The following is a 10,569-nucleotide window of genomic DNA, read 5'->3' on the forward strand; positions in this document are numbered from 1 at the left end:
AAGAAGGCTACCAGCTGTGGACATCTTGAGTGTGTTGCCAGGGGCAGTTATAGAAGAAATCAGCACAGAGTGCTTCACCTCATCACGGAATGCTGCAGTCTGGAAACAAAAACACCCCTTGGACTAAGGGGGATGGGTTATGGAAATGCTTTGAGGAAGGATAGACTAAAAGCTTTCCAAAGACTCATCAACCCAAGATTCCCAGTTCCCCTTCTGTCTTACCACAAATCTTTCTTCTAAGACTCCAAGAGTGTCCCCAACAATGGCAATTGTGATCTGCCAGTTTGGTTTTGGGGGGTTTGGGGGCTTGGGGGTTTGGTTTTGTTGTTGTTGTTGTTGTTGTTGTTTTGTATCCCAGGGCAGAATTCCTCCATCGAATGTTATGGAGTTAAGACTGCCAGGCGACTACTTCACGCTCCTTATCTCGCTGAACAAATCAAGGGGTTTCCCTGTTGGCTATCGCAATTAGTCACCATTACAAAGGAGAAATAGGACTGCTACTCAACAATGAGGCGGGAATGAGAGCTAGAACACAGGAACTTTCTAAGTCTGGCATAATAGAAGATTACAGCAACCGATACAGACAGAGCCACAAAAAGCTCACATGCTTCAGAAATGAAGATTTGGAACATTCTACCAGGTTTAAAAAACAACAACACTAACCATCTGATGCATTGCTGGGTGAAAGAAAAGGGAATGTGGATGAATAGTGTGAGGAAGAAGTCATGAATATCAGCCACCACTTCCTGATTAGAAAAGAGGACCATAATTTTCTCTTCTTTGCTGGATCATGGATGTTTTTAAATATAAATGTCATTAGTATTATATATGTGTGTGTTTGTTTTAGTTATTTCCCATTGCCTATGTTCTCCTATTATTTTATATTATGTGAGCAGGTAATATTTACATTAGAATTTTTTGCATGGGTGCTTTAGTCAGCATTGTTCAGTAACAATCCCCCACCAGTAAATCTCAGTGGCAGCAACAATAAAAGTTTATTTCTCTCTCACACACATCAGCAGAAAAACAGATGTCTAACTAATCTAAACTGGGTTTGGCTGAGCTTGGATCCAGGCTGAGAGTAGAGCCCACTTTTGATCCCTCTGTCTCTCCTTCTTTTTGGACCAATAGTTTCTCAAGAAACACTCTTCTTATGGTAAAATGTAGAGCTCAAAGTGGAAATCCAACTCTGCAAGCATATTTCAAGGCTGGTATTATTCCTTGACCAAAGCAAGCAACAGGATCAATTCTAAAATCAAAGACCCAGGAAATATAGAAGAAGTACAGTCTGTCCACCTGGAGGCCATTGGATGAAAGTAGATATATAATGATGGATTTGATAAGGCTTACAAGAAAGAGATTAACTTAATTACTATAAATGCATAATGAATCCAATGTACTCATACTTTGCATTTCAAAAAAAAAAAAAAAGAAAGAAATGTTCCTTCTGAAGGAGTCTGAAATTTTTAGAAAACTATGATAGTATAGTGTGAACATTACACTGGAACCAATGGGCAGGAGGGAGGGGAGCTAAAAAGATGGGAGCAGAAGGATAAGAATAAGGCTGTACTTCTTATTTCCACCATTTAAATAATGAGAAAGAAGCAAAGCACTAATGAGGTATTCTCTGTGGAGATGGTGAATACAGGAAAAAAATTGCAGTCAGGAAGAGCAAAAGTAAGAGTCAAGGGAATGTGGTAAAAGAAAAAATAGGGGTCGGAGATTTAGCCCTTGTTGGAATACGGGACTCTCCTGATGGGAACTTTACTAAGTCCTTTTGTGTCCCATCCACACCTCCTTATTGGAACAAACTTTGTCAATTTGAGCAGAACTAAGTGAATGTCTGACTATATACAAGGAATTATTTCAGTCAAGGATCTTAAACAGGAGATTGACTATTGCACAAGAATGCTACATAATAGAGGTATGAAGAAACTTGAAGGCTTTGGGAAAAGTGGGCGTTAATTCAAGATACAAATAATAAGTATAGTAGTGTATCAGCACGGGCTGAGTTGCTTGAGAAAACTTTAAAGCAGGAATCAATCAGAGAAGCTGGTCCTACTGTCAGATGACCAAGAAGGGAGTTAAGGGCAGAAACTTTCCATTAAACAAATCCAGGGAATCTTTTGGAGCAGTGGTGGGAAGCACCATTTAAGCAAGTAGTATTAAGCTAATAAATACAATATCGTGCATCTGCATTGACCAAGGAAGCAGAAAGAAGTCACAGTGACATTGGGACAAAATTATCTGTGTGGATCTATGAATTTAGATCCTTTCCCAGTTAGCCTTGTGTGTTCTGGTTCTAGTGACTTGGCATGGCAGTTTCCATACAAATATGACAGAAAAAATTCAGAAGCACAGTCCTCATGGAGAAATACACAGGGTGTGTACAATACAGGGACCCTGGCAAGATACAGTGAGATCCTTGGAGCATATCTGAGAATGCTCCTGAGAGCTATATTTGTTCACAACATATCAAGTTTTTTCCTGGGGCTCAAATGCTAAAAACTCCCTGGGGCCAGGGGTATCTGCTTGGAAATCCCTCACTTACCACAGGCATATAACACAAGACACAAGGGGTGAGATGGTGGGGTAAACAGTAAACGGAGGATATGAGGATGAGCTCCCCTGTTCAGAAGTCCCAAGAGTTAAAAGGACAGCAACACAACAACTCAAGCAGCCTTAATAGGAAGAGCTATGAAGAGACACTTGGAATTTTAATCATGATTCTTCCTAAATTTTGCAAACAATTAGCACTAGATGCCACTGTTCATTTGAAAATCAAAGAAAATCCTTTTCTAGGCCATCACTCATGTGAACCCCCCACCAAATTCTTACCTTCGGTTTCTTCATCTATGGCTCTTATAACCTAACAGCAGAACCTCTGAACTCCTGTACCTTGTGAGATTCCTACTTGGAGAATGCACAGGTGCCCTCACATGCCTCTTTGGTCAGAAAGCTATAGTTAAAACAACTGCATTCTCCCTTGTGCACTTCTGGCAACTTGGATGTCAAGCTCAAAGTACGATCAGAATAGTTCAGAAAAAATGGCCAATTTTCTTGAGTTCAGCACACTGGACTAAGGAAGGAAAGAGTGAGGGTGTTATTTTGATGGGGGAGTAATTGGAGCCCAAAAGGTCCCTCCTCTAAAAGACTCAAGAAGAAAAATACACAGCAACACAAATAAGATCCCAACAACTGAGACTTATTAAATGCTAACTTTGGGTCAGCCAACTCCAAGACTCCTGGGCTCTGGGATTTGTCAAAGAAGAGGACATATGTGTACCAGGGTCTGGGAAGGAAATCAGGGCCACAATAACCCAAACCCCAGAGTCTGGCCCCAGACTCCTTGACTGCAAGGGATTTCATGGTTCCACCTAATATCAAATTTGTGTCCTCATTTCTGTCCATGGAACCAACAAACAGGCATCAAGCTTTTCATGGCCAGGTTCTACCATGTCTGGGTCCATATCTCCAGCATGGCAGTGCCAAGCAGCTGAAATACTTCTCTCTACCCAGTTTCCCCACTGTCTTTTAATTCTATGTTTTTATTACCCACCACCCCAGACTTTTTCCTTTTTCACCCTCAAACTCATGGTTGGACACAGACACAATCCACATTCTTTCTTCCCACAACCTCAGAACCAGAAGGATTCTGTGCAATTATTTGGTCTAATCCTTGCATTTTAAAGTTAGAATAACTGATAGCCAGAGAAAGGGAGGATGGATTCAAGGCCACAGGAAAGAAAGCAGCACTGGTAGAATCAAAGTACAGTATCTTGGGTCTTGTTTTGTCCTAATGAGCTTAATGGACTGGGCACAGCATCTGATGCAGAAGCATGCAGTACACTTCTCTTGCTCTCAGACCCCTTGTCACATAGTGTCCATACTCAAGTAAGCAGAACTCCTCCATCTATTGCATGTACTCATGGACCCATGTCTTAGAATGCCACCTCTTCTCTCATATCCAAGCATTCAAGACTTGCCTGGGAACATTTATGCTGAAAGAAAGATGATATATCAGGAGCATTGGCCAGGGAAACAGTTGCGATTCCATGAAGTTCTGATATCATTAGCTTCACGGTAGTCCCCCTTCCAGGTACACACTTCCTGACTCAGGTGGATTTGTCTATATTATCGGCATGTCTATTCTCACTATCAACTGGAGTCAGTTTATTAAGCTTTGATCAAACACAAAGTACCAAGTTACTCCCCTGGACCACATTCCAGAAAACTGTCCACTCAGTAAAGTCAGAGATAGCTCCTACATTCCATCAATCTTTTGTCATTTTGGGGGAGCTCCTTCCTGAATTGAGAACAAAATTATGGGTTCTAACTACGGGAACGAATACCTCCTAGGGCATTGGGAAATCCTAACCTAGAGTCTAGCCTCACAATATTTAACTCTTTTTTAGGGTAAAGCCTAGGGCAGGAATGTAACCCCTCCTGGGGTCTCAGTCCTGCTCGTATCATCAAGTCTAATAATCTGGAGCAGTGAGTAAAGCACCCAGAAGGGCTCAGATGAACTTCCTACTTGGTGCTATTAGGACAAGATGGGAGAACTTTTATCTGAGCTGAGACTATTCTTTTAGGTTGGGACTTAATCTTTTGGTGGCTCCTCTTGCATTTAGTTCCTATCTTTCCCACTTCACTACCTCTCAGCCCTTGGGCAGGACAGGATGTGCCAAGTAGCTAATGAACCAAGGGGGACCTGTGTCCTCGGGGCCCCATCCCATTCTTTACACCTTCAAAGCTGCATGGTGTCCTGAAAAAAAATTTTAATTTAATATGAAGACCCAGGTTCAAATCAGTTTATGGTTTTATTTATTGACATTCAACCTTGTTTTGAAATATTTAGGGGAGCTTACCAGGATTCATAATACATAATATTTTTAAAAACAAATTTAGGGGGGCCTGGGTGACTCAGTCATTTAAGCATCCACCTTTGGCTCAGGTCATGATTCCAGGGTCCTGAAATTGAGCCCTGCATCTGGCTCCCTACTCCTCGGGGAGCCTGCTTCTCCCTCTCCCTCTGCCTGCCACTCCCCCTGCTTGTGCGCTGTCTCTCTCTCTCTCTGTGAAATATATAAATAAAATCTTTGAAAATAAACAAATAAAATAAAAAGCAAATTTAGGGACTCCTGGGTGGCTCAGTCAGTTGAGTGTCAGACTCTTGATTTCAGCTCAGGTCATGATCTCAGGGTCCTGAGATCCAGCCCCATGTTGGGTTCCATGCTCAGCACAGAGTCTGCTTCTCCCTCTCCTCCCCCCACCTCTCCCCCTGCTTGCACAAATGCTTCCCCCTCATCTCTCTCTCACTCAAATAAATAAAAATCTTTTAAAAATCAAAAATTTTAAAATGTAAACAAACAAGTTTAGCCTATATAAGAAAGATAGAGGAAAGAAGATACAAAAATTATAAAGTATGGTAGAACTATGCAGGAGATGAGCATAGCAAGTGCATGCTACAGGGTCACGGACACTTGCTAGGAATTATCATAAAAGTTGGCCCCAAGCTTTTGTAGTAAGAGCCCAATAAAGGCAGCACAGTTACAACCTTTAGAGTGAGCATAAAGTCAGCCCAAAAAGATACTCAGGAACAGTGGAAATTATCATGGTAGTAAATGGCAAAAGAGACAAGCTCTTTCACATGTTCTCAAAGAGAGAACACGGGGTAGTGAGGTGAACAACACTCTCCATGACAGCCTCATGTCAGATTCCAGGAAGTTTCCTGGTGGGGGGGCTACTTCTTTAAGGGTTATGAAGCATACACTGACAACAGAGAGTTCAGTTCCTTGGAGGCCCTACATGGCATAACCCATGGATGTGTTTAAAGAATCCAGAAGAAAAAATGTGCTAATTATCTTTTCTTCCCTACAGGCCCCCACAATATTATTTTTCTTAGTCCATTTTTAGGAAGGCATTGAGAAGCAGTAGATTTGAGACCACTCTCCCCAAATAATCTGACTTCTGAAGAGATCTTGAGTTTGGCAGAAAAGACTAATTTACCATGAAACTCATGTAGCTTAAGCTCCAGGCCCCTCGCTTGCTTCTCTCAGGATGAGGACAGGAAGGAGCAACACCACCCAAACATGGAAGCAGGAAGCACTGTCCCAACCCAGGGTGGGGGCTAGAAGAGTGGGGGGCTGTGGGAGCATATCTTAACAGTGGTCTTAAGTTAATTCTGTATTCACGTCTGGGCAGCCCACACTGACGATCTGCCTTGCTTGCCATCAAGCAAAATGCTCCCATATTTGACCTTAAGAAGAAATAGCAATAAGATGTTGCACTGCAACATGCTTGGAGCCAGGGTTCAAGGTTCCATGCCCATATCATGAACCTAAGACAGGCACAGCGAGGGTGGTGAGGACTTAGTGGAGCTGGATCAGTGGCTATTAGGTTGCAATGAGAGTCCATTAGATCAAGATCAAAGAGCTAGAATTCTCCAAGGGTTTGTCCCAGGCATATAGCACCACCCGAACCAGAAACTATGAAGAAAGTTATAGATGTGGCATTACCAATGTTATAAATCTAGAAAGGATCTTTCCCAATACCAATAATTTAATTTTTTATTGAGATATAACTGAGATATGACACTGTGCAAATTTAAGGTTTACATTGTGTTGATTTGATACATTTATATACTGCAATATGATTAGCACTATAGCATTAACTAGCACCTCTACTGAGTCACATAATTGTTATTTCTTTTTTGTGGTAAGAATGATTACAATCTGGTCTCTTAGCAACTTTGAAGGTTATAATACAGCATTGTTGACTATAATCACTATGCTGTGCATTAGCTCTCCAGGACTATAACTTTAAGACTTTTATCAGCCATGCTAGAGCAAAAACTGAATTATCTTTCTGTTCTCTCTCTAGAAATAAGATATAAAAAATCGCTGTCATGAGAAGAGGTGGTCAAAGAATAATCAGCCAGAAAATATAGGAAAATGGTATTAAAAAATATTTTAAATAACAGTAATGAAATGTTATATTTCTAGGATTCATGATGTTTGATGTATTTATAAGCTATTGTAAGCTTGTGATTTGTTATAATTTCTTTTTTTAAAAGATTTTATTTATTTATTTCAGAGAGAGAGAGTGAGTGAGAGAGAGAGAGAGAGAGAAGGAGCAGGGGGAGGGGCAGAGGGAGAGGAAGAAGCAGACTCCCCACTGAGCAGGGAGCCCAAATCGGGGCTCAATCCGGGGACTCCAGGATCATGACCTGAGCCAAAGGCAGATGCTTAACTGACTGAGCCACCCAGGAGCCCTATAATTTCTTTTTTCATTCCAAATAAATATTGACTTACATACCTAATTTCTTATCTGTAGTTTTTGCATTGTTGCACTGCATTGTTTTTTTTGTTGTTGTTTTGTTTTTTTAAGATTTTATTTATTTGACAGAGAGAGACACAGCAAGAGAGGGAACACAAGCAGGGGGAGCGGGAGCGGGAGAGGGAGAAGCAGGCTTCCCGCGGAGCAGGGAGCCTGATGTGGGGCTCGATCCCAGGACACCGGGATCACGACCCGAGCCAAAGGCAGACGCTTAACGACTGAGCCACCCAGGCGCCCCCATTGTTTTTCTAAAATAAGGTTCCCAAAATTGTACAGGCTTCAAGCTCCATGAAACCTATTATATCTTTTTATAACAAATCAGTAACACAGTAGATAAACTGTTCCTGAATTCTGTGAACTGCTGTAGCAAATTATTCAAACCCAAGGAGAGGGTCATGGGACCCCCCAACCTATAGCCGGTTGGTCAGAAGCCTAGGTAACAGCTTGGACTTGCCATTAGTATCTGGTGTGGGTAAAGGAGGTGCAGTCTTGTGAGCCCTTAATCTGTGGGATCTGATGATATTTCCAGGTAAATAGTGTCAGAATTTAGTTAAATTGTAAGGCTGGTGTTGCAGAATTGCTTGATGTGTGGAAACACACACACACACACCTGATCTCAGAAGTGAGGCTCTGTTGTTATTGTAGAGTCGGGAGAGTGAAGGGCACACAGGAAGAATGTGATTTTCCCTTCCACTACCCAAAGTGAGTTATAGATTCTGTGCAATCCCTATTAAATTCCAATGACATTTTTCACAAAACTAGAAAAAACAATCCTAAAATTCATATGGACCATAAAAGACCCCAAATAGCCAAAGGAACTTGAGAAAGATAAACAAAGCCGGAGGCATCACATTTCCTGATTTCAAACTACATTTAAAAGTTACAGGAGGGGTGCCTGGGTGGCTCAGTAGGTTAAGTGACTGCCTTCAGCTCAGGTCATGATCCCGGGGTCCTGGGATCGAGCCCTGCATCGGGCTCCCTGCTCAGCGGGAGGCCTGCTTCTCCCTCTCCCTCTGCTTGTGTTCCTTCTCTCACTATCTCTCTCTGTGTCAAATAAATAAATAAAATCTTTAAAAAATAATAAAAATAAAAGCTACAGGAATTCATAAGAGATCCTTAACTCTAGGAAATAAACTGAGGGTTGCTAGAGGGGTGGTGGGTGGGGGGTGGGGCAACAGGGGAATGGGCATTAAGGAGGGCACGTGAAGCAATGAGTGCTGGGTGTTCATGCAACTGATGAATCACTAAACTCTACCCTGAAACTAATAATACACTATATGTTAATTAATTGGGGAAAAAGCTACAGTAATCAAAACATTATTGCACTTGCATAAAAACAGACCCATAGACCAATGAAACTGAACCAAAAGCCCAAAAATAAACCCACGTGTATACGGTCAACTAATACCTGACAAGGGAACCAAGAATACACAATGGGAAAAGGATAGTCTCTTCAATAAATGATGCTGGGAAAACTACATATCCACATGCAAAATGATGAAAATGGACCTGTATCTTACACCACTCATGAAAATTAATTTGAAATGGATATGGACTTAAACATAAGACCTGACACTGTAAAACTCATAGAAGAAAAGCATAAGGAAAAAGCTCCTTGATATTAGTCTTTGGCAATGATTTTTTGGACAAGACACTAAAAGCACAAGCAACAAAAGCAAGCATAAACAAGTAACAAGCAAGCATAAACAAAAGTAAGCATAAACATCAAATTAAAAACTTCTGCAAGCAAAGGAAACAATCAACAAAATGAAAAAGCAATCTATGGATTGAGAGAATATATTTGCAAACCATATATCAGGTAAGGAGTTAATGTCCAAAATATATAAGGAACTCATACAACTCATTAGGGGGAGAAAAAGGCCAAATACTCTGATTTTTAAATGAGCAAAGGACCTGAATCGACAATTTTCTAAGAGACGAATGAATAGCCAACAAGTACATAAAAAGGTGTTCAACATCACTACTCATTAAGGAAATGTTTATGCTACACATAAGATTAATATATAACATAAATTACATTTTTGTACATCAGAAACAAATAGAAAGAAATATAATGTATAAAGATACCATTTACAATGATACCAAAAATATAAATAAGATTAGAAGACCTGTTTGGGAAATATTGTAAGCCTTTCTTGGAAGATATTAAGAAAACCAATACAGATGGAAGATATTAAGAAAACCAATATACAGATTATTGTATATACCTAAGATAATATTGTAAGGATGTCATTCTCCTCAAATTGACCTATAAATCCAATGCAATTAAAATCAATATCCAAGGGGCGCCTGGGTGGCTCAGTCGTTAAGCGTCTGCCTTTGGCTCAGGTCATGATCCCAGGGTCCTGGGATCGAGCCCCCCATTGGGCTCCCTGCTCAGCGGGAAGCCTTCTCCCTCTCCCACTCCCCCTGCTTGTGTTCCTGCTCTCGTTATCTCTGTCAAATAAATAAATAAAATCTTTTAAAAATAAAATAAAATCAATATCCAAGATGGGTCTTTTGAAGAACTTGACAAATTGACCCTAAAATGTATGTGAATATGCAAAATCCTAAGATAATACAAAATTCAAGTAATTAAGAATGGCTTTGGGGCAGGAATATACAGGAGTGAAATAAAGAGCTCAGAAATAATCCCACATGTGTAAGAGAAGTTATTATATAACTGGATAAAAGAGGGACTCATCAATAAATGGGTCCAAAGCCATTGAAAAATTAAATTGGACCATTATTTCATACTTGACCAAAAATAATCAACTTCAGGTAGTTTAAGAGTTTCAGTGTGAAAGCCAAAATTTCAAAAGTCTTCCAAGAAAACAAAATTAAGGTGTCTCATATTCCTAGGCAATATAGTATAGTGAGTTCAAATCTTGATTCCACTACATAATAGATGAGTGACCTTGCACATATAACTTAACCTCGGTCTCCATTTCTTCATCTGTGATGGTGATAATTGCACCTAACTCGTGAGGTGCATGTGCTTTTTTTGAAATATAATGATTTTGTGCATATGGATAGATAATAGTGCCTGGCATGAAGGAATTACCATAGGGGTTAGTTACTATCATTATTACTATTGTTCTTATTAAATTCTTCCTGTTTACTAGAATCAGTCTCTTCCTTGTTGTGGAAGGCTGAAGAGAGGAAAGGAAGCAATCCTTTTTTAATTCTTTACTCTAATCATTCTATCCTCCGTGGTTAAACGTATGCTAG

At 40.4% G+C, this 10,569-nt stretch overlaps 1 protein-coding gene across 1 annotated transcript in view; it reads right to left on the reverse strand.

The window, feature by feature from the left end:
* WFDC11 (WAP four-disulfide core domain 11) overlaps window positions 1-10,569 on the reverse strand; it is a 68,493-nt gene that overhangs the window by 38,299 nt on the left and 19,625 nt on the right. The gene's annotated exons all lie outside the window — the stretch shown is intronic.

The sequence above is a fragment of the Halichoerus grypus genome, chromosome 10 (genome assembly GCF_964656455.1).
Source record: "Halichoerus grypus chromosome 10, mHalGry1.hap1.1, whole genome shotgun sequence".
In the NCBI taxonomy this organism is placed as follows: Eukaryota; Metazoa; Chordata; class Mammalia; order Carnivora; family Phocidae; genus Halichoerus; species Halichoerus grypus.